The 25,097-nt window shown below is 38.3% G+C and overlaps 1 non-coding gene across 1 annotated transcript; it reads right to left on the bottom strand.

The window, feature by feature from the left end:
• Positions 1-765: 765 nt before the first annotated feature.
• On the bottom strand, positions 766-840 carry Trnak-uuu (transfer RNA lysine (anticodon UUU)). The gene has a single exon. It is a non-coding gene; the product is annotated as a tRNA-Lys (tRNA).
• Positions 841-25,097: the final 24,257 nt, after the last annotated feature.

Raw genomic sequence — 25,097 nt, 5'->3', positions numbered from 1 at the left:
TGATTAATCATTTAATTATTTCAATTTAACTTAAACAGCTTGTTTGGTAGTCCAACACGTTATCTTGGTAGCTTGGATAGCGGAGTACCGGCTATCAGATAATATATTTATCTAGTGTTTGGAACGTATTTAATATTTATTTATCTGCTACTAAGTAGCTCAATATTTTAATAGTGCAATTGCCATTTAGTTTTGCTTGTTTGGCTTGGTATTTATTGAGACCAGCTACTAGTGGTGTAGTCACTCTACCTATAGTGTACTTGTATATTATTATGTGGTACGATTATTGAGTGAACTGTTTGATTCTTAGCTTGGGCATTAGAGTTGTGTATTGCAGTTTAGTGGCCTAGTAGACCCCGCCTGGTGATAACACGCGTTGTGGTTTTTATTGGCAAGTCGTCGTGTAACTCACCGTGTTTTAGGCACTCTGGGCTTAACTATTGGATAGTTAGAACGAAGCCCGAGTTGCGTAGTCAGCAACGACCCCTTAGGAGTGTGGAGAATCGGCGTAGGCCTGGTAGTGATTATTGCACGTTTGTTTTGGTGACTTGTTTTTGACTTGTTCACAGTGCCCGTGTATGAGCCAGTCCTATACCGGTTAGACCCGGCTTTTGGCCTAGTGGTTTCCCTGACCTTGTCGCAGACCCTGGAATATTACCCAGCCATCGTAGGCTGAGCTATCCCCGGCAAACGGTTGCGACCGACTGCACTTTTAATATTTAATATTTTTTTTCCAGTGCAGAAAAGCAGCGTCGCAAGATGGCGCCTGCGAACAGGGACTCGAACCCTGGACCCTTAGGTTAAAAGCCTAATGCTCTACCGACTGAGCTATCCGGGCAGAGTTTTAGGCAGACCTGCTGTGATTTTATAGTCGGTTGGGTAGGCCTAACCTGTTTTCTGTTACAGCGTGGTGTGTTGTGAACCCTAATTTATTTAGTGGTTGTATACATAGATGTTAGTTAGTAATTTTGATTTTGCTAATTAATTGAGCCTTATCATTGAATATTATTTGAGTGAGAACCCTTATTGTGTATTTGTGGTTTGACTTTCATACCTATAATTGGTTTGATTTATTATAACGGTGTTAAATATATTTTAATTGGTTACGCCCTTATTTTTGCGGATTTGTCGTGGTGTTTTGAATTTTAAATATGGTTGTGACTACGAGTACGACGTCTGTGCTGGGCGGTACGCCTATTACGTCTGCTATTGCTACGACTAGTTCTGGGGTTGGCTCCGAACTGTCGGTGATGACGACATCGTCATTGTGGCCGGCGTCTTCGCCCGTTTGGCCGACAGTTTCTTCGGTAGTGGCTACGACGGTGACAACTTCGTTGACCTATTCCGCGCCAGCGACTATGTCCTTGGGGTCGCAGCCCCGGGACGGTCGCGTGGGTTGGATCTATGACCTCTCGAAGGGGGAGCTCATGAGAACGATGGACCAGTATGGTTTGGTGACCACTGGTACTTCTGCGGAATTACGGCAGCGATTCTCGTCGTTTTGGAAGCAGCGGAATGCCCGTCGGTATAGCGATGATAGGCTGTGTACGGCTGGGGCTGCTGCACCTACATATGTACCGCCGGCTACTACAACTGTGGAGCTTCCTGACCCCCCGAGAACCGTACCTCAGGTACTGGGTAATACGGAATCTGACCAAGCCGAGGTAGTGGGAATTAGCAGGGAGTTAGAGGCGGTCAAAGAGATTCTTGGGTTGTCTTTGGAGACTGATACCCGGACTCTTCGCGAACAACTTGCATTGGTGGTGCGACAGGCGAGGGGCTTGCCGAGTAATGGGGTCGGCTATGGGTTCGAAAGACCCGCCAACCCTACGTCCCCTGTTGTGGCTGCTCCAATGCCTACCTTTGGGTTACCTAGTAGACCCGAGGGATGGCAGCGGCCCAATGATAGTTCTGAGAGACCAGCCCGGCCTTCTAGCTTGGAGCTGCCTCAAGGCTCGGATATGCTCTCAAATGAGGCCAGCAGGGTGGAGCCAAAGGACTGCTCCAAGATATGTAACACGGTACGGAAGTGGGGTTTGAGGTTTGATGGCCGACGAGACCCAGTGTCATTCCTGGAGCGCCTAGAAGAGCTGATGGTGTCCTACTCCGTATCATCAGAGGACCTGCTCAGAGCGCTACCGGAGCTGCTGCAAGGTTCAGCGCTTCTATGGTACAGGAATTGTAAGGAGCTCCTGTATTCATTCGAAGCTTTCCGGCATCAGTTTGAAATCCAGTTCTTCCCGCCAGGATATTGGAGGAACTTGGATGAGGAGATCCGGAAATGGACGCAGGGTGAGACCGAGCACTTCCGGGACTACGTTGTTGCCATAAGTACCTTGCTTAGACGTAGCGGTACGTTGTCGGAGCATGGTAGATTGGACCTAATCTACAATAATATGCGTCCAGAGTACAAGCTGATGGTACGCCGGCGTGACTTCAGCAACCTGGCCGAGATGGTGGAGTTGGCTGAAGATTATGAGGCCTATTTGCGAGAGAAGGCCGCCTTCCGACCTCCTCCTTCACCAAACGTAGCGCTGGTTTTGGAAACCGCCTATGTTCCAAAGAAGAAGGCTGAGAAATATTATGAAACGGCCGCGGTTGAAAGACATTATTTTCAGAGACCATCTCTTGAGGATAAGTCGATTGGACAGCGAGTAGATTTTGACTCTAACCGGGTCCGTGAACAAAGGCCCGTAATGACTAGGGAAGTTGCAGATGGTGCAAAGGATGTACGTTGTTTTAGGTGCCAGGAGATTGGTCACTTTGCCAGAGGCTGTGGCAAACTGAGGACCGTCTCCTGTTTTGGGTGTGGAAAACCCGGTCTTACTGTGAACCAGTGTGGATGTCGTGAGGGAAACGGCAGGCCAGCTCAGACATCAGGAGGTCAACTGGGCAAGGCCACCGAAAACGAACGACCTCAGAAGAGTGGTCCGAGTGGCTCGGAAAACTAAACAGCCTGGTTGGTGGAGTAGATGAGAAACGGCTGGTTTCGGAGACAAGGCCCTTTGTTGAAGTTGTGCTGATGGGCAGCGTTTTTAAGGCGTTATTGGACACTGGGTCCGTAGTTAACCTGGTTGGGCGAGGAGTCGCCGAACATCTTCGACGCCAGGGGATTGAGCCTTGTAAGATTACCGCTCCTCTAAGGATGGCAGATGGGACACAGTCAACGGCCGAGTATTCGTTTCGGCTAGCAGGAGAAGCTGCGGGAAGACGGTGGATAGGAGATGCCTTGTATGTCCCCACTCTCACCACGGACATGATTCTGGGTATGGATGTCATCCGAGACCTCAGATTGGTGACATGTGGGACAGAGGTAGTAAGAATGGGCGTGGGTGATGACTGTTCTGGCCAAGGTGGCCGCATAGACAGTGTCAAAATTGGTGACGCAGACCCCGAAGGCCCTTGCAATGGAAATCCCCGTCTGGTTCCTGATGCCAAATCATTCAGCACCATGTTGGCTGGTAGCGGCGAGTAGAAGAATTTTTCTTTATTTTGAGTTTGAGACCTGTGGTGTAGGATTCACCATTGGGTTAGGGGCTTGAGTATTTTGTTTTGGCCGGAGTTCAAATTTTTTTTTTCTTTTGGCCGTTTTCTTTTTTTTCATCCCGATGTAAGTAGGGGATGTAACGAGTTATTTTTCCTAGGGGGGTAAATATTTGCTATTTGACCGCGCACCTATTGCTAGCATCAGCAAGCGGAGGTGGCGAAGCTAGTGAGCGCCCTTTGACCCGGCTTATCAGTGCCGATAAGCCTGGGATATCCTAGTTTCTCAGGACAGTCTAGGACAGGGACATTCGAGTCGTGGATCCCGGTCAGTGAGGATAGCGTGTGTCTAGTGAGACGTCCAGTGGTGTACGTAGAGAGGAGTGCTTTGGTGACATCGGTGTGATATTGGTGCTCAAGGCGTGTTGGTGTCAAGTTGGGTAGTGAGTCAGTGACCCACTTGTGGTGAGTGGACGACTTGATATTATTAGTTTGATATATTAATATCTGATTTTATTGCGAGAGTTAGAGTTGTAATCGTGCTGGTCAAAGCCTGACGGTAGTTAGGATTTATATTAGTCAGGAATAATATTAAAGTATATTCCTGACGGTTCTGGGCAGGTGCTAGAGCGCAAATAATATAATTTATTGACTGTAGTAGTTATTATTTTGCGTTGTACCAAGAGTTAGTTATATTACTAATAACTCTTGAGGCCCGACAAACCTATGCTGCACGATTTAGCGTGCGTAGTTGGAAGCACGTGGCCAGTAGGCTAGTAGCTAATATTATTAGCCTATTAACAGAAGCCCAGCTAAGTAATATAACGTTGATATAGTAGCAGTAGTGGTAGTAGCAGTAGGGTTGGTGTTGATTAATCATTTAATTATTTCAATTTAACTTAAACAGCTTGTTTGGTAGTCCAACACGTTATCTTGGTAGCTTGGATAGCGGAGTACCGGCTATCAGATAATATATTTATCTAGTGTTTGGAACGTATTTAATATTTATTTATCTGCTACTAAGTAGCTCAATATTTTAATAGTGCAATTGCCATTTAGTTTTGCTTGTTTGGCTTGGTATTTATTGAGACCAGCTACTAGTGGTGTAGTCACTCTACCTATAGTGTACTTGTATATTATTATGTGGTACGATTATTGAGTGAACTGTTTGATTCTTAGCTTGGGCATTAGAGTTGTGTATTGCAGTTTAGTGGCCTAGTAGACCCCGCCTGGTGATAACACGCGTTGTGGTTTTTATTGGCAAGTCGTCGTGTAACTCACCGTGTTTTAGGCACTCTGGGCTTAACTATTGGATAGTTAGAACGAAGCCCGAGTTGCGTAGTCAGCAACGACCCCTTAGGAGTGTGGAGAATCGGCGTAGGCCTGGTAGTGATTATTGCACGTTTGTTTTGGTGACTTGTTTTTGACTTGTTCACAGTGCCCGTGTATGAGCCAGTCCTATACCGGTTAGACCCGGCTTTTGGCCTAGTGGTTTCCCTGACCTTGTCGCAGACCCTGGAATATTACCCAGCCATCGTAGGCTGAGCTATCCCCGGCAAACGGTTGCGACCGACTGCACTTTTAATATTTAATATTTTTTTTCCAGTGCAGAAAAGCAGCGTCGCAAAGACATCTCTCTAAATAACAAGACATCCCTCTAAATAACAAGACATCCCACTAAATAACAAGACGTCCCTCTAAATAACAAGACATCCCTTTTAAATAACAAGACATTCCTCTAAATAACAAGACATCCCTCTAAATAACAAGACATCCCTCCAAATAAAAAGACATCCCTCTAAATAGCAAGACATCCCTCTAAATAACAAGACATCCCTCCAAATAACAAGATATCCCTCTAAATAACAAGACATTCCTCCAAATAACAAGACTTCCCTCCAAATAAGAAGACATCCCTCTAAATAACAAGACATCCCTCTAAATAACAAGACATCCCTCTAAATACCAAGACAACCCTCTAAAAAACAAGACATCCCTCCAAATAACAAGACAACCCTCTAAAAAACAAGACATCCCTCTAAATAAAAAGACATCTCTCCAAATAACAAGACATCCCTCTAAATAACAAGACATCCCACTAAAAAACAAGACATCCCTCTAAATATTAAGACATCCCTCTAAATAACAAGACATCCCTCCAAATATTAAGACATCCCTCTAAATAACAAGACATCCCTCTAAATAACAAGACATCCCTCCAAATATGAAGACATCCCTCTAAATAACAAGACATCCCTCTAAATAACAAGACATCCCTCTAAATAACAAGACATCTCTCTAAATATTAAGACATCCCTTCAAATAACAAGACATCCCTCTAAATAACAAGACATCCCTCTAAATAACAAGACATCCCTCTAAATAACAAGACATCCCTCTAAATAACAAGACATCCCTCTAAAAAACAAGACATCCCTCTAAATATTAAGACATCAATCTAAATAACAAGACATCCCTCCAAATAACAAGACAACCCTCTAAAAAACAAAAAAACCCTCTAAATAACAAGACATCTCTCTAAAAAACAAGACATCCCTCTAAATATCAAGACATCCCTCTAAATAACAAGACATCCATCTATATAACAAGACATTCCTCTAAATATTAAGACATCCCTCTAAATAACAAGACATACCTGTAAATAACAAGACATGCCTCTAAATAACAAGACATCCCATCTAAATTACAACACAACCCTCTAAAAAAACAAGACATCCCTCCAAATAACAAGACAACCCTCTAAAAAACAAGACATCCCTCTAAATAACAAGACATCCCTCTAAATAACAAGACATCCCTCTAATAAACTAGACATTCCGCTAAATATTAAGACATCCCTCTAAATAACAAGACATCCCTCTAAATACCAAGACATCCCTCTAAATATTAAGACATCCCTCCAAATAACAAGACAACCCTTTAAAAAACAAGACATCCCTCTAAATAACAAGACATCCCTCTAAATAACAAGACATCCCTCTAAATATTAAGACATCCCTTCAAATAACAAGACATCCCTCTAAATATTAAGACATCCCTCTAAATAACAAGACATCCCTCTAAATATTAAGACATCCCTTTAAATAACAAGACATCTCTCTAAATAACAAGACATCCCTCTAAATAACAAGACATCCCACTAAATAACAAGACATCCCTCTAAATAACAAGACATCCCTTTTAAATAACAAGACATTCCTCTAAATAACAAGACATCCCTCTAAATAACAAGACATCCCTCTAAATATTAAGACATCCCTCCAAATAACAAGACATCCCTCTAAATATTAAGACATCCCTCTAAATAACAAAACATCCCTCTAAATATTAAGACATCCCTTTAAATAACAAGACATCTCTCTAAATAACAAGACATCCCTCTAAATAACAAGACATCCCACTAAATAACAAGACGTCCCTCTAAATAACAAGACATCCCTTTTAAATAACAAGACATTCCTCTAAATAACAAGACATCCCACTAAATAACAAGACATCCCTCTAAATAACAAGACAACCCTTTAAAAAACAAGACATCCCTCTAAATAACAAGACATCCCTCTAAATAACAAGACATCCCTCTAAATATTAAGACATCCCTCCAAATAACAAGACATCCCTCTAAATATTAAGACATCCCTCTAAATAACAAAACATCCCTCTAAATATTAAGACATCCCTTTAAATAACAAGACATCTCTCTAAATAACAAGACATCCCTCTAAATAACAAGACATCCCACTAAATAACAAGACGTCCCTTTAAATAACAAGACATCCCTTTTAAATAACAAGACATTCCTCTAAATAACAAGACATCCCTCTAAATAACAAGACATCCCTCCAAATAAAAAGACATCCCTCTAAATAGCAAGACATCCCTCTAAATAACAAGACATCCCTCCAAATAACAAGATATCCCTCTAAATAACAAGACATTCCTCCAAATAACAAGACTTCCCTCCAAATAAGAAGACATCCCTCTAAATAACAAGACATCCCTCTAAATAACAAGACATCCCTCTAAATACCAAGACAACCCTCTAAAAAACAAGACATCCCTCCAAATAACAAGACAACCCTCTAAAAAACAAGACATCCCTCTAAATAAAAGACATCTCTCCAAATAACAAGACATCCATTTAGAGTGTGTACAAGGGTGTACAGGTTTGTACAAGGTTGTACAAGTGTGTACAAGGGTGTACAAGTATGTACAAGAATGTACAATTTTGTACAAGTGTGTACAAGTTTGTAAAAGGTTGTACAAGTGTGTACAAGGGTGTACAAGTGTGTACAAGGTTGTACAAGTGTGTACAAGCTTGAACAAGTGTGTACAAGGTTGTACAAGTGTGTACAAGGTTGTACAAGTGTGTACAAGTTTGCACAAGTGTGTACAAGAGTGTACAATCGTGTACAAGCTTGTACAAGTGTGTACAAGGGTGTACAGGTTTGTACAAGGTTGTACAAGTGTGTACAAGGATGTACAAGTGTGTACAAGGGTGTACAAGTTTGTACAAGTGTGTACAAGTTTGTACAAGTGTGTACAAGTTTGTACAAGTTTGTACAAATGTATACAAGGGTGTACAAAAGTGTACAAGGGTGCACAAGTTTGTACAAGGGTGCACAAGTTTGTACAAGGGTGTACAAGTGTGTACAAGCTTGTACAAGTGTGTACAAGCTTGTACAAGTGTGTACAAGGGTGTACAGGTTTGTACAATTTTGTACAAGTGTTTACAAGGGTGTACAAGTATGTACAAGAATGTACAAGTTTGTACAAGTGTGTACAAGTTTGTAAAAGGTTGTACATGTGTGTACAAGGGTGTACAAGTGTGTACAAGGTTGTACAAGTGTGTACAAGCTTGAACAAGTGTGTACAAGGTTGTACAAATGTATACAAGGGTGTACAAAAGTGTACAAGGGTGCACAAGTTTGTACAAGAGTGTACAATCGTGTACAAGCTTGTACAAGTGTGTACAAGGGTGTACAGGTTTGTACAAGGTTGTACAAGTGTGTACAAGGTTGTACAAGTGTGTACAAGGGTGTACAAGTTTGTACAAGTGTGTACAAGTTTGTACAAGTGTGTACAAGTTTGTACAAGTTTGTACAAATGTATACAAGGGTGTACAAGTGTGTACAAGGGTGCACAAGTGTGTACAAGGGTGTACAATCGTGTACAAGCTTGTACAAGTGTGTACAAGGGTGTACAGGTTTGTACAAGGTTGTACAAGTGTGTACAAGGGTGTACAAATGTATACAAGGATGTAAAAGTTTGTACAAGTGTGTACAAGTTTGTACAAGGTTGTACAAGTAAGTACAAGTTTGTACAAGAATGTACAAGTGTGTACAAGGTTTTACAATTGTGTAAAAGGTTGTACAAGTGTGTACAAGGTTGTACAAGTGTGTACAAGCTTGTACAAGTGTGTACAAGGTTGTACAATTGTGTACAAGGTTGTACAAGTGTGTACAAGCTTGTACAAGTGTGTACAAGGTTGTACAAGTGTGTACAAGGTTGTTCAAGTGTGTACATGTTTGTACAAGTGTGTTTAAGTTTGTACAAGGTTGTACAAATGTGTACAAGGGTGTACAAAAGTGTACAAGGGTGTACAAGTGTGTACAAGGTTGTACAAGTGTGTACAAGGTTTTACAATTGTGTACAAGGTTGTACAAGTGTGTACAAGGTTGTACAAGTGTGTACGAGGTTGTACAAGTGTGTACAAGGTTGTACAAGTGTGTACAAGGTTGTACAAGTGTGTACAAGGTTGTACAAGTGTACACAAGTTTGTACAAGTGTGTACAAGTTTGTACAAGTGTGTACAAGTTTGTACAAGGTTGTACAAATGTGTACAAGGGTGTACAAAAGTGTACAAGGGTGCACAAGTTTGTACAAGGGTGTACAAGTGTGTACAAGCTTGTACAAGTGTTTACAAGCTTGTACAAGTGTGTACAAGCTTGTACAAGTGTGTACAAGGGTGTACAGGTTTGTACAAGGTTGTACAAGTGTGTACAAGGGTGTACAATTATGTACAAGAATGTAAAATTTTGTACAAGTGTGTACAAGGGTGTACAAGTGTGTACAAGGTTGTACAAGTGTGTACAAGGTTTTACAATTGTGTACAAGGTTGTACAAGTGTGTACAAGGTTGTACAAGTGTGTACGAGGTTGTACAAGTGTGTACAAGGTTGTACAAGTGTGTACAAGGTTGTACAAGTGTGTACAAGGTTGTACAAGTGTACACAAGTTTGTACAAGTGTGTACAAGTTTGTACAAGTGTGTACAAGTTTGTACAAGGTTGTACAAATGTGTACAAGGGTGTACAAAAGTGTACAAGGGTGCACAAGTTTGTACAAGGTTGTACATGTGTGTACAAGCTTATACAAGTGTGTACAAGCTTGTACAAGTGTGTACAAGCTTGTACAAGTGTGTACAAGCTTGTACAAGTGTGTACAAGGGTGTACAGGTTTGTACAAGGTTGTACAAGTGTGTACAAGGGTGTACAAGTATGTACAAGAATGTACAATTTTGTACAAGTGTGTACAAGTTTGTAAAAGGTTGTACAAGTGTGTACAAGGGTGTACAAGTGTGTACAAGGTTGTACAAGTGTGTACAAGCTTGAACAAGTGTGTACAAGGTTGTACAAGTGTGTACAAGGTTGTACAAGTGTGTACAAGTTTGCACAAGTGTGTACAAGAGTGTACAATCGTGTACAAGCTTGTACAAGTGTGTACAAGGGTGTACAGGTTTGTACAAGGTTGTACAAGTGTGTACAAGGTTGTACAAGTGTGTACAAGGGTGTACAATTTTGTACAAGTGTTTACAAGGGTGTACAAGTATGTACAAGAATGTACAAGGTTGTACAAGTGTGTACAAGGTTTTACAATTGTGTACAAGGTTGTACAAGTGTGTACAAGGTTGTACAAGTGTGTACGAGGTTGTACAAGTGTGTACAAGGTTGTACAAGTGTGTACAAGGTTGTACAAGTGTGTACAAGGGTGTACAGGTTTGTACAATTTTGTACAAGTGTTTACAAGGGTGTACAAGTATGTACAAGAATGTACAAGGTTGTACAAGTGTGTACAAGGTTTTACAATTGTGTACAAGGTTGTACAAGTGTGTACAAGGTTGTACAAGTGTGTACGAGGTTGTACAAGTGTGTACAAGGTTGTACAAGTGTGTACAAGGTTGTACAAGTGTGTACAAGGTTGTACAAGTGTGTACAAGTTTGTACAAGTGTGTACAAGTTTGTACAAGGTTGTACAAATAAGACATCCCTCTAAATAACAAGACATCCCTCCAAATATTAAGACATCCCTCTAAATAACAAGACATCCCTCTAAATAACAAGACATCCCTCTAATAAACTAGACATTCCGCTAAATATTAAGACATCCCTCTAAATAACAAGACATCCCTCGAAATACCAAGACATCCCTCTAAATATTAAGACATCCCTCCAAATAACAAGACAACCCTTTAAAAAACAAGACATCCCTCTAAATAACAAGACATCCCTCTAAATAACAAGACATCCCTCTAAATATTAAGACATCCCTCCAAATAACAAGACATCCCTCTAAATATTAAGACATCCCTCTAAATAACAAAACATCCCTCTAAATATTAAGACATCCCTTTAAATAACAAGACATCTCTCTAAATAACAAGACATCCCTCTAAATAACAAGACATCCCACTAAATAACAAGACGTCCCTCTAAATAACAAGACATCCCTTTTAAATAACAAGACATTCCTCTAAATAACAAGACATCCCTCTAAATAACAAGACATCCCTCCAAATAAAAAGACATCCCTCTAAATAGCAAGACATCCCTCTAAATAACAAGACATCCCTCCAAATAACAAGATATCCCTCTAAATAACAAGACATTCCTCCAAATAACAAGACTTCCCTCCAAATAAGAAGACATCCCTCTAAATAACAAGACATCCCTCTAAATAACAAGACATCCCTCTAAATACCAAGACAACCCTCTAAAAAACAAGACATCCCTCCAAATAACAAGACAACCCTCTAAAAAACAAGACATCCCTCTAAATAAAAAGACATCTCTCCAAATAACAAGACATCCCTCTAAATAACAAGACATCCCACTAAAAAACAAGACATCCCTCTAAATATTAAGACATCCCTCTAAATAACAAGACATCCCTCCAAATATTAAGACATCCCTCTAAATAACAAGACATCCCTCTAAATAACAAGACATCCCTCCAAATATGAAGACATCCCTCTAAATAACAAGACATCCCTCTAAATAACAAGACATCCCTCTAAATAACAAGACATCTCTCTAAATATTAAGACATCCCTTCAAATAACAAGACATCCCTCTAAATAACAAGACATCCCTCTAAATAACAAGACATCCCTCTAAATAACAAGACATCCCTCTAAATAACAAGACATCCCTCTAAAAAACAAGACATCCCTCTAAATATTAAGACATCAATCTAAATAACAAGACATCCCTCCAAATAACAAGACAACCCTCTAAAAAACAAAAAAACCCTCTAAATAACAAGACATCTCTCTAAAAAACAAGACATCCCTCTAAATATCAAGACATCCCTCTAAATAACAAGACATCCATCTATATAACAAGACATTCCTCTAAATATTAAGACATCCCTCTACATAACAAGACATACCTGTAAATAACAAGACATGCCTCTAAATAACAAGACATCCCATCTAAATTACAACACAACCCTCTAAAAAAACAAGACATCCCTCCAAATAACAAGACAACCCTCTAAAAAACAAGACATCCCTCTAAATAACAAGACATCCCTCTAAATAACAAGACATCCCTCTAATAAACTAGACATTCCGCTAAATATTAAGACATCCCTCTAAATAACAAGACATCCCTCTAAATACCAAGACATCCCTCTAAATATTAAGACATCCCTCCAAATAACAAGACAACCCTTTAAAAAACAAGACATCCCTCTAAATAACAAGACATCCCTCTAAATAACAAGACATCCCTCTAAATATTAAGACATCCCTTCAAATAACAAGACATCCCTCTAAATATTAAGACATCCCTCTAAATAACAAGACATCCCTCTAAATATTAAGACATCCCTTTAAATAACAAGACATCTCTCTAAATAACAAGACATCCCTCTAAATAACAAGACATCCCACTAAATAACAAGACATCCCTCTAAATAACAAGACATCCCTTTTAAATAACAAGACATTCCTCTAAATAACAAGACATCCCTCTAAATAACAAGACATCCCTCTAAATATTAAGACATCCCTCCAAATAACAAGACATCCCTCTAAATATTAAGACATCCCTCTAAATAACAAAACATCCCTCTAAATATTAAGACATCCCTTTAAATAACAAGACATCTCTCTAAATAACAAGACATCCCTCTAAATAACAAGACATCCCACTAAATAACAAGACGTCCCTCTAAATAACAAGACATCCCTTTTAAATAACAAGACATTCCTCTAAATAACAAGACATCCCACTAAATAACAAGACATCCCTCTAAATAACAAGACAACCCTTTAAAAAACAAGACATCCCTCTAAATAACAAGACATCCCTCTAAATAACAAGACATCCCTCTAAATATTAAGACATCCCTCCAAATAACAAGACATCCCTCTAAATATTAAGACATCCCTCTAAATAACAAAACATCCCTCTAAATATTAAGACATCCCTTTAAATAACAAGACATCTCTCTAAATAACAAGACATCCCTCTAAATAACAAGACATCCCACTAAATAACAAGACGTCCCTTTAAATAACAAGACATCCCTTTTAAATAACAAGACATTCCTCTAAATAACAAGACATCCCTCTAAATAACAAGACATCCCTCCAAATAAAAAGACATCCCTCTAAATAGCAAGACATCCCTCTAAATAACAAGACATCCCTCCAAATAACAAGATATCCCTCTAAATAACAAGACATTCCTCCAAATAACAAGACTTCCCTCCAAATAAGAAGACATCCCTCTAAATAACAAGACATCCCTCTAAATAACAAGACATCCCTCTAAATACCAAGACAACCCTCTAAAAAACAAGACATCCCTCCAAATAACAAGACAACCCTCTAAAAAACAAGACATCCCTCTAAATAAAAGACATCTATCCAAATAACAAGACATCCCTCTAAATAACAAGACATCCCACTAAAAAACAAGACATCCCTCTAAATATTAAGACATCCCTCTAAATAACAAGACATCCCTCCAAATATTAAGACATCCCTCTAAATAACAAGACATCCCTCTAAATAACAAGACATCCCTCCAAATATGAAGACATCCCTCTAAATAACAAGACATCCCTCTAAATAACAAGACATCCCTCTAAATAACAAGACATCTCTCTAAATATTAAGACATCCCTTCAAATAACAAGACATCCCTCTAAATAACAAGACATCCCTCTAAATAACAAGACATCCCTCTAAATAACAAGACATCCCTCTAAATAACAAGACATCTCTCTAAAAAACAAGACATCCCTCTAAATATTAAGACATCAATCTAAATAACAAGACATCCCTCCAAATAACAAGACAACCCTCTAAAAAACAAAAAAACCCTCTAAATAACAAGACATCTCTCTAAAAAACAAGACATCCCTCTAAATATCAAGACATCCCTCTAAATAACAAGACATCCATCTATATAACAAGACATTCCTCTAAATATTAAGACATCCCTCTAAATAACAAGACATACCTGTAAATAACAAGACATGCCTCTAAATAACAAGACATCCCATCTAAATTACAACACAACCCTCTAAAAAAACAAGACATCCCTCCAAATAACAAGACAACCCTCTAAAAAACAAGACATCCCTCTAAATAACAAGACATCCCTCTAAATAACAAGACATCCCTCTAATAAACTAGACATTCCGCTAAATATTAAGACATCCCTCTAAATAACAAGACATCCCTCTAAATACCAAGACATCCCTCTAAATATTAAGACATCCCTCCAAATAACAAGACAACCCTTTAAAAAACAAGACATCCCTCTAAATAACAAGACATCCCTCTAAATAACAAGACATCCCTCTAAATATTAAGACATCCCTTCAAATAACAAGACATCCCTCTAAATATTAAGACATCCCTCTAAATAACAAGACATCCCTCTAAATATTAAGACATCCCTTTAAATAACAAGACATCTCTCTAAATAACAAGACATCCCTCTAAATAACAAGACATCCCACTAAATAACAAGACATCCCTCTAAATAACAAGACATCCCTTTTAAATAACAAGACATTCCTCTAAATAACAAGACATCCCTCTAAATAACAAGACATCCCTCCAAATAAAAAGACATCCCTCTAAATAGCAAGACATCCCTCTAAATAACAAGACATCCCTCCAAATAACAAGATATCCCTCTAAATAACAAGACATTCCTCCAAATAACAAGACTTCCCTCCAAATAAGAAGACATCCCTCTAAATAACAAGACATCCCTCTAAATAACAAGACATCCCTCTAAATACCAAGACAACCCTCTAAAAAACAAGACATCCCTCCAAATAACAAGACAACCCTCTAAAAAACAAGACATCCCTCTAAATAAAAAGACATCTCTCCAAATAACAAGACATCCCTCTAAATAACAAGACATCCCACTAAAAAACAAGACATCCCTCTAAATATTAAGACATCCCTCTAAATAACAAGACATCCCTCCAAATATTAAGACATCCCTCTAAATAACAAGACATCCCTCTAAATAACAAGACATCCCTCTAATAAACTAGACATTCCGCTAAATATTAAGACATCCCTCTAAATAACAAGACATCCCTCTAAATAACAAGACATCCCTCCAAATATGAAGACATCCCTCTAAATAACAAGACATCCCTCTAAATAACAAGACATCCCTCTAAATAACAAGACATCTCTCTAAATATTAAGACATCCCTTCAAATAACAAGACATCCCTCTAAATAACAAGACATCCCTCTAAATAACAAGACATCCCTCTAAATAACAAGACATCCCTCTAAATAACAAGACATCCCTCTAAAAAACAAGTCTAAATAACAAGACATCCCTCCAAATAACAAGACAACCCTCTAAAAAACAAAAAAAACCCTCTAAATAACAAGACATATCTCTAAAAAACAAGACATCCCTCTAAATATCAAGACATCCCATCTAAATTACAACACAACCCTCTAAAAAACAAGACATCCCTCCAAATAACAAGACAACCCTCTAAAAAACAAGACATCCCTCTAAATAACAAGACGTCCCTCTAAATAACAAGACATCCCTCTAATAAACTAGACATTCCGCTAAATATTAAGACATCCCTCTAAATAACAAGACATCCCTCTAAATACCAAGACATCCCTCTAAATATTAAGACATCCCTCCAAATAACAAGACAACCCTTTAAAAAACAAGACATCCCTCTAAATAACAAGACATCCCTCTAAATAACAAGACATCCCTCTAAATATTAAGACATCCCTTCAAATAACAAGACATCCCTCTAAATATTAAGACATCCCTCTAAATAACAAGACATCCCTCTAAATATTAAGACATCCCTTTAAATAACAAGACATCTCTCTAAATAACAAGACATCCCTCTAAATAACAAGACATCCCACTAAATAACAAGACATCCCTCTAAATAACAAGACATCCCTTTTAAATAACAAGACATTCCTCTAAATAACAAGACATCCCTCTAAATAACAAGACATCCCTCCAAATAAAAAGACATCCCTCTAAATAGCAAGACATCCCTCTAATAAACAAGACATTCCGCTAAATATTAAGACATCCCTCTAAATAACAAGACATCCCTCTAAATATTAAGACATCCCTTTAAATAACAAGACATCTCTCTAAATAACAAGACATCCCTCTAAATAACAAGACATCCCACTAAATAACAAGACATCCCTCTAAATAACAAGACATCCCTTTTAAATAACAAGACATTCCTCTAAATAACAAGACATCCCTCTAAATAACAAGACATCCCTCCAAATTAAAAGACATCCCTCTAAATAGTAAGACATCCCTCTAATAAACAAGACATTCCGCTAAATATTAAGACATCCCTCTAAATAACAAGACATCCCATCTAAATTACAAGACAACCCTCGAAAAAACAAGACATACCTCCAAATAACAAGACAACCCTCTAAAAAACAAGACATCCCTCTAAATAAAAAGACATCTCTCCAAATAACAAGACATCCCTCTAAATAACAAGACATCCCACTAAAAAACAAGACATCCCTCTAAATATTAAGACATCCCTCTAAATAACAAGACATCCCTCCAAATATTAAGACATCCCTCTAAATAACAAGACATCCCTCTAAATAACAAGACATCCCTCTAATAAACTAGACATTCCGCTAAATATTAAGACATCCCTCTAAATAACAAGACATCCCTCTAAATAACAAGACATCCCTTTTAAATAACAAGACATTCCTCTAAATAACAAGACATCCATCTAAATAACAAGACATCTCTCCAAATAACAAGAAATCCCTCAAAAAAGCAAGACATCCCTCTAAATATTAAGACATCCCTTCAAATAACAAGACATCCCTCTAAATAACAAGACATCCCTCTAAATAACAAGACATCCCTCTAAATAAAAAGACATCCCTCTAAATAACTAGACATCCCTCCAAATTCCAAGACATCCCTCTAAATAACAAGACATCCCTCTAAATAACAAGACATACCTCCAAATAACGAAACATCCCTCTAAATTATAAGACATCCCTCTTAATTACAAGCATCCCTCCAAATAACAAGACATCCCTCTAAATAACAAGACATCCCTCCAAATATGAAGACATCCCTCTAAATAACAAGACATCCCTCTAAATAACAAGACATCCCTCTAAATAACAAGACATCTCTCTAAATATTAAGACATCCCTTCAAATAACAAGACATCCCTCTAAATAACAAGACATCCCTCTAAATAACAAGACATCCCTCTAAATAACAAGACATCCCTCTAAATAACAAGACATCCCTCTAAAAAACAAGACATCCCTCTAAATATTAAGACATCAATCTAAATAACAAGACATCCCTCCAAATAACAAGACAACCCTCTAAAAAACAAAAAAACCCTTTAAATAACAAGACATCTCTCTAAAAAACAAGACATCCCTCTAAATATCAAGACATCCCTCTAAATAACAAGACATCCATCTATATAACAAGACATTCCTCTAAATATTAAGACATCCCTCTAAATAACAAGACATACCTGTAAATAACAAGACATCCCTCTAAATAACAAGACATCCCATCTAAATTACAAGACAACCCTCTAAAAAACAAGACATCCCTCCAAATAACAAGACAACCCTCTAAAAAACAAGACATCCCTCTAAATAACAAGACATCCCTCTAAATAACAAGACATCACTCTAAATATTAAGACATCCCTCCAAATAACAAGACAACCCTCTAAAAAACAAGACATCCCTCTAAATAACAAGACATCCCTCTAAATAACAAGACATCACTCTAAATATTAAGACATCCCTCCAAATAACAAGACAACCCTTTAAAAAACAAGACATCCCTCTAAATAACAAGACATCCCTCTAAATAACAAGACATCCCTCTAAATATTAAGACATCCCTTCAAATAACAAGACATCCCTCTAAATATTAAGACATCCCTCTAAATAACAAGACATCCCTCTAAATATTAAGACATCCCTTTAAATAACAAGACATCTCTCTAAATAACAAGACATCCCTCTAAATAACAAGACATCCCACTAAATAACAAGACATCCCTCTAAATAACAAGACATCCCTTTTAAATAACAAGACATTCCTCTAAATAACAAGACATCCCTCTAAATATTAAGACATCCCTCTAAATAACAAGACATCCCTCCAAATAAAAAGACATCCCTCTAAATAGCAAGACATCCCTCTAATAAACAAGACATTCCGCTAAATATTAAGACATCCCTCTAAATAACAAGACATCCCATCTAAATTACAAAAAAACCCTCTAAAAAACAAGACAACCCTCTAAAAAACAAGACATCCCTCTAAATAAAAAGACATCTTAGACACAAGTGTGTACAAGGTTGTACAAGTGTGTACAAGGTTGTACAAGTGTGTACAAGGGTGTACAAGTTTGTACAAGTGTGTACAAGTTTGTACAAGTGTGTACAAGTTTGTACAAGGTTGTACAAATGTATACAAGGGTGTACAAAAGTGTACAAGGGTGCACAAGTTTGTACAAGGGTGTACAAGTGTGTACAAGCTTTTAGAAGTGTGTACAAGCTTGTACAAGTGTGTACAAGGGTGTACAGGTTTGTACAAGGTTGTACAAGTGTTTACAAGGGAGTACAAGTATGTACAAGAATGTACAAGTTTGTACAAGTGTGTACAAGTGTGTACAAGGTTGTACAAGTGTGTACAAGGTTGTACAAGTGTGAACAAGGTTGTACAAGTGTGTACAAGGTTGAACAAGTGTGTACAAAGGTGTACAAGTGTGTACAAGGTTGTACAAGTGTGTACAAGGTTGTACAAGTGTGTACAAGGTTGTACAAGTGTGTACAAGGTTGTACAAGGTTGTACAATTGTGTACAAGGTTGTACAAGTGTGTACAAGGTTGTACAAGTGTGTACAAGGGTGTACAAGTGTGTACAAGCTTGTACAAGTGTGTACAAGGGTGTACAGGTTTGTACAAGGTTGTACAAGTGTTTACAAGGGTGTACAAGTATGTACAAGAATGTACAAGTTTGTACAAGTGTGTACAAGTTTGTAAAAGGTTGTACAAGTGTGTACAAGGGTGTACAAGTGTGTACAAGGGTGCACAAGTGTGTACATGGGTGTACAATCGTGTACAAGCTTGTACAAGTGTGTACAAGGGTGTACAGGTTTGTACAAGGTTGTACAAGTGTGTACAAGGTTGTACAAGTGTGTACAAGGGTGTACAAGTTTGTACAAGTGTGTACAAGTTTGTACAATTGTGTACAAGTTTGTACAAGGTTGTACAAATGTATACAAGGGTGTACAAAAGTGTACAAGGGTGCACAAGTTTGTACAAGGGTGTACAAGTGTGTACAAGCTTGTACAAGTGTGTACAAGCTTGTACAAGTGTGTACAAGGGTGTACAGGTTTGTACAAGGTTGTACAAGTGTTTACAAGGGTGTACAAGTATGCACAAGAATGTACAAGTTTGTACAAGTGTGTACAAGTTTGTAAAAGGTTGTACAAGTGTATACAAGGGTGTACAAGTGTGTACAAGGGTGCACAAGTGTGTACAAGGGTGTACAATCTTGTACAAGCTTGTACAAGTGTGTACAAGGGTGTACAGGTTTGTACAAGGTTGTACAAGTGTGTACAAGGGTGTACAAATGTGTACAAGGATGTAAAAGTTTGTACAAGTGTGTACAAGTTTGTACAAGTGTGTACAAGGTTGTACAAGTGTGTACAAGTTTGTACAAGTGTGTACAAGGTTGTACAAGTGTGTACAAGGTTGTACAAGTGTGTACAAGGTTGTACAAGTGTGTACAAGGTTGTACAAGTGTGTACAAGGTTGTACAAGTGTGTACAAGGGTGCACAAGTGTGTACAAGGGTGTACAATCGTGTACATGCTTGTACAAGTTTTTACAAGGTTGTACAAGTGTGTACAAGGTTGTACAAGTGTGTACAAGGTTGTACAAACGTGTACAAGGTTGTACAAGTGTGTACAAGGTTGTACAAGTGTGTACAAGGTTGTATAAGTGTGTACAAAGGTGTACAAGTGTGTACAAGGTTGTACAAGTGTGTACAAGGTTGTACAAGTGTGTACATGGTTGTACAAGGTTGTACAATTGTGTACAAGGTTGTACAAGTGTGTACAAGGTTGTACAAGTGTGTACAAGGGTGTACAAGTTTGTACAAGTGTGTACAAGTTTGTACAAGTGTGTACAAGTTTGTACAAGGTTGTACCAATGTATACAAGGGTGTACAAAAGTGTACAAGGGTGCACAAGTTTGTACAAGGGTGTACAAGTGTGTACAAGCTTATACAAGTGTGTACAAGCTTGTACAAGTGTGTACAAGGGTGTACAGGTTTGTACAAGGTTGTACAAAAGTTTACAAGGGTGTACAAAAGAATGTACAAGTTTGTACAAGTGTGTACAAGTTTGTAAAAGGTTGTACAAGTGTGTACAAGGTTGTACAAGTGTGTACAAGGTTGTACAAGTGTGTACAAGGTTGTATCATAGTGTACAAGGTTGTACAAGTGTGTACAAAGGTGTACAAGTGTGTACAAGGTTGTACAAGTGTGTACAAAGTTGTACAAGTGTGTACAAAGTTGTACAAGTGTGTACATGGTTGTACAAGGTTGTACAATTGTGTACAAGGTTGTACAAGTGTGTACAAGGGTGCACAAGTTTGTACAAGGGTGTACAAGTGTGTACAAGCTTGTAAAAGTGTGTACAAGCTTGTACAAGTGTGTACAAGTGTGTACAAGTTTGTACAAGGTTGTACAAGTGTTTACAAGGGTGTACAAGTATGTACAAGAATGTTCAAGTTTGTACAAGTGTGTACAAGTTTGTAAAAGGTTGTACAAGTGTGTACAAGGGTGTACAAGTGTGTACAAGGGTGCACAAGTGTGTACAAGGGTGTACAATCGTGTACAAGCTTGTACAAGTGTGTACAAGGGTGTACAGGTTTGTACAAGGTTGTACAAGTGTGTACAAGGGTGTACAAATGTGTACAAGGATGTAAAAGTTTGTACAAGTGTGTACAAGTTTGTACAAGGTTGTACAAGTAAGTACAAGTTTGTACAAGAATGTACAAGTGTGTACAAGGTTTTACAATTGTGTAAAAGGTTGTACAAGTGTGTACAAGGTTGTACAAGTGTGTACAAGGTTGTACAAGTGTGTACAAGCTTGTACAAGTGTGTACAAGGTTGTACAAGTGTGTACAAGGTTGTACAAGTGTGTACAAGGTTGTACAAGTGTGTACAAGTTTGTTCAAGTGTGTACAAGTTTGTACAAGGTTGTACAAATGTGTACAAGGGTGTACAAAAGTGTACAAGGGTGCACAAGTTTGTACAAGGGTGTACAAGTGTGTACAAGTTTGTACAAGTGTGTACAAGCTTGTACAAGGGTTTACAGGTTTGTACAAGGGTGTACAAGTATGTACAAGAATGTACAAGTTTGTACAAGTGTGTACAAGGGTGTACAAATGTGTACAAGGATGTAAAAGTTTGTACAAGTGTGTACAAGTTTGTAGTAGGTTGTACAAGGTTGTACAAGTGTGTACAAGGTTGTACAAGTGTATACAGGGTTGTACAAGTGTGTACAAGGTTGTACAAGTGTGTACAAGGTTGTACAAGTGTGTACAAGGTTGTACAAGTGTGTACAAGGGTTCACAAGTGTGTACAAGGGTGTACAATCGTGTACAAGCTTGTACAATCGTGTACAAGCTTGTACAAGTGTGTACAAGGGTTTACAGGTTTGTACAAGGTTGTACAAGTGTGTACAAGGGTGTACAAATGTGTACAAGGATGTAAAAGTTTATACAAGTGTGTACAAGTTTGTACAAGGTTGTTTAAGTGTGTACAATGTTTTACAATTGTGTACAAGGTTGTACAAGTGTGTACAAGGTTGTACAAGTGTGTACAAGGATGTACAAGTGTGTACAAGGTTGTACAAGTGTGTACAAGTTTGTACAAGTGTGTACAAGTTTGTACAAGGTTGTACAAATGTGTACAAGGGTGTACAAAAGTGTACAAGGGTGCACAAGTTTGTACAAGGGTGTACAAGTGTGTACAAGGGTGTACAGGTTTGTACAAGGTTGTACAAGTGTGTACAAGCTTGAACAAGTGTGTACAAGGTTGTACAAGTGTTTACAAGGTTGTACAAGTGTGTACAAGGTTGCACAAGTGTGTACAAGGTTGCACAAGTGTGTACAAGAGTGTACAATCGTGTACAAGCTTGTACAAGTGTGTACAAGGGTGTACAGGTTTGTACAAGGTTGTACAAGTGTGTACAAGGTTTTACAATTGTGTACAAGGTTGTACAAGTGTGTACAAGGTTGTACAAGTGTGTACAAGGTTGTACAAGTGTGTACAAGCTTGTACAAGTGTGTACAAGGTTGTACAAGTGTGTACATGGTTGTTCAAGTGTGTACATGTTTGTACAAGGGTGCACAAGTTTGTACAAGGGTGTACAAGTGTGTACAAGCTTGTACAAGTGTGTACAATGGTGTACAGGTTTGTACTAGGTTGTACAAATGTGTACAAGGATGTACAAGTATGTACAAGAATGTACAATTTTGTACAAGTGTGTACAAGTTTGTAAAAGGTTGTACAAGTGTGTACAAGGGTGAACAAGTGTGTACAAGGTTGTACAAGTGTGTACAAGCTTGTACAAGTGTGTACAAGCTTGTACAAGTGTGTACAAGGGTGTACAAGTGTGTACAAGGTTGTACAAGTTTTTACAAGGTTGTACAAGTGTGTACAAGGTTGTACAAGTGTGTACAAGGTTGTACAAGTGTGTACAAGGTTGTACAAGGTTGTACAATTGTGTACAAGGTTGTACAAGTGTGTACAAGGTTGTACAAGTGTGTACAAGGTTGTACAAGTGTGTACAAGGGTGTACAAGTTTGTACAAGTGTGTACAAGGTTGTACAAGTGTGTACAAGGGTGTACAAGTTTGTACAAGTGTGTACAAGTTTGTACAATTGTGTACAAGTTTGTACAAGGTTGTACAAATGTATACAAGGGTGCACAAGTGTGTACAAGGGTGTACAATCGTGTACAAGCTTGTACAAGTGTGTACAAGGGTGTACAGGTTTGTACAAGGTTGTACAAGTGTGTACAAGGGTGTACAAATGTGTACAAGGATGTAAAAGTTTGTACAAGTGTGTACAAGTTTGTACAAGGTTGTACAAGTAAGTACAAGTTTGTACAAGAATGTACAAGTGTGTACAAGGTTTTACAATTGTGTAAAAGGTTGTACAAGTGTGTACAAGGTTGTACAAGCGTGTACAAGGTTGTACAAGTGTGTACAAGGTTGTACAAGTGTGTACAAGGTTGTACAAGTGTGTACAAGTTTGTTCAAGTGTGTACAAGTTTGTACAAGGTTGTACAAATGTGTACAAGGGTGTACAAAAGTGTACAAGGGTGCACAAGTTTGTACAAGGGTGTACAATTGTGTACAAGGGTGTACAGGTTTGTACAAGGTTGTACAAGTGTTTACAAGGTTGTACAAGTGTGTACAAGGTTGCACAAGTGTGTACAAGAGTGTACAATCGTGTACAAGCTTGTACAAGTGTGTACAAGGGTGTACAGGTTTGTACAAGGTTGTACAAGTGTGTACAAGATTTACAATTGTGTACAAGGTTGTACAAGTGTGTACAAGGTTGTACAAGTGTGTACAAGTTTGTACAAGTGTGTACAAGCTTGTACAAGTGTGTACAAGGTTGTACAAGTGTGTACATGGTTGTTCAAGTGTGTACATGTTTGTACAAGTGTGTTTAAGTTTGTACAAGGTTGTACAAATGTGTACAAGGGTGTACAAAAGTGTACAAGGGTGCACAAGTTTGTACAAGGGTGTACAAGTGTGTACAAGCTTGTACAAGTGTGTACAAGGGTGTACAGGTTTGTACAAGGTTGTACAAATGTGTACAAGGATGTACAAGTATGTACAAGAATGTACAATTTTGTACAAGTGTGTACAAGTTTGTAAAAGGTTGTACAAGTGTGTACAAGGGTGAACAAGTGTGTACAAGGTTGTACAAGTTTGTACAAGCTTGTACAAGTGTGTACAAGGGTGTACAAGTGTGTACAAGGTTGTACAAGTTTTTACAAGGTTGTACAAGTGTGTACAAGGTTGTACAAGTGTGTACAAGGTTGTACAAGTGTGTACAAGGTTGTACAAGTGTGTACAAGGTTGTATAAGTGTGTACAAGGTTGAAAAAGTGTGTACAAGGTTGTACAAGTGTGTACAAGGTTGTACAAGAGTGTACAAGGTTGTACAAGTGTGTACAAAGGTGTACAAGTGTGTACAAGGTTGTACAAGTGTGTACAAGGTTGTACAAGTGTGTACAAGGTTGTACAAGTGTGTACAAGGTTGTACAAGGTTGTACAATTGTGTACAAGGTTGTACATGTGTGTACAAGGTTGTACAAGTGTGTACAAGGTTGTACAAGTGTGTACAAGGGTGTACAAGTTTGTACAAGGGTGTACAAGTTTGTACAAGTGTGTACAAGTTTGTACAATTGTGTACAAGTTTGTACAAGGTTGTACAAATGTATACAAGGGTGTACAAAAGTGTACAAGGGTACACAAGTTTGTACAAGGGTGTACAAGTGTGTACAAGCTTGTACAAGTGTGTACAAGCTTGTACAAGTGTGTACAAGGGTGTACAGGTTTGTACAAGGTTGTACAAGTGTTTACAAGGGTGTACAAGTATGTACAAGAATGTACAAGTTTGTACAAGTGTGTACAAGTTTGTAAAAGGTTGTACAAGTGTGTACAAGTTTGTAAAAGGTTGTACAAGTGTGTACAAAACAAGT

Source organism: Macrosteles quadrilineatus, unplaced genomic scaffold (assembly GCF_028750875.1).
Source record: "Macrosteles quadrilineatus isolate MER2022 unplaced genomic scaffold, UCM_ALF_1.0 Scaffold_61__1_contigs__length_717006, whole genome shotgun sequence".
NCBI classification, from domain to species: Eukaryota; Metazoa; Arthropoda; class Insecta; order Hemiptera; family Cicadellidae; genus Macrosteles; species Macrosteles quadrilineatus.
The sequence above is the reverse complement of the archived record's forward strand: the minus strand, read 5'-3'. Positions and strand labels throughout refer to the sequence as shown.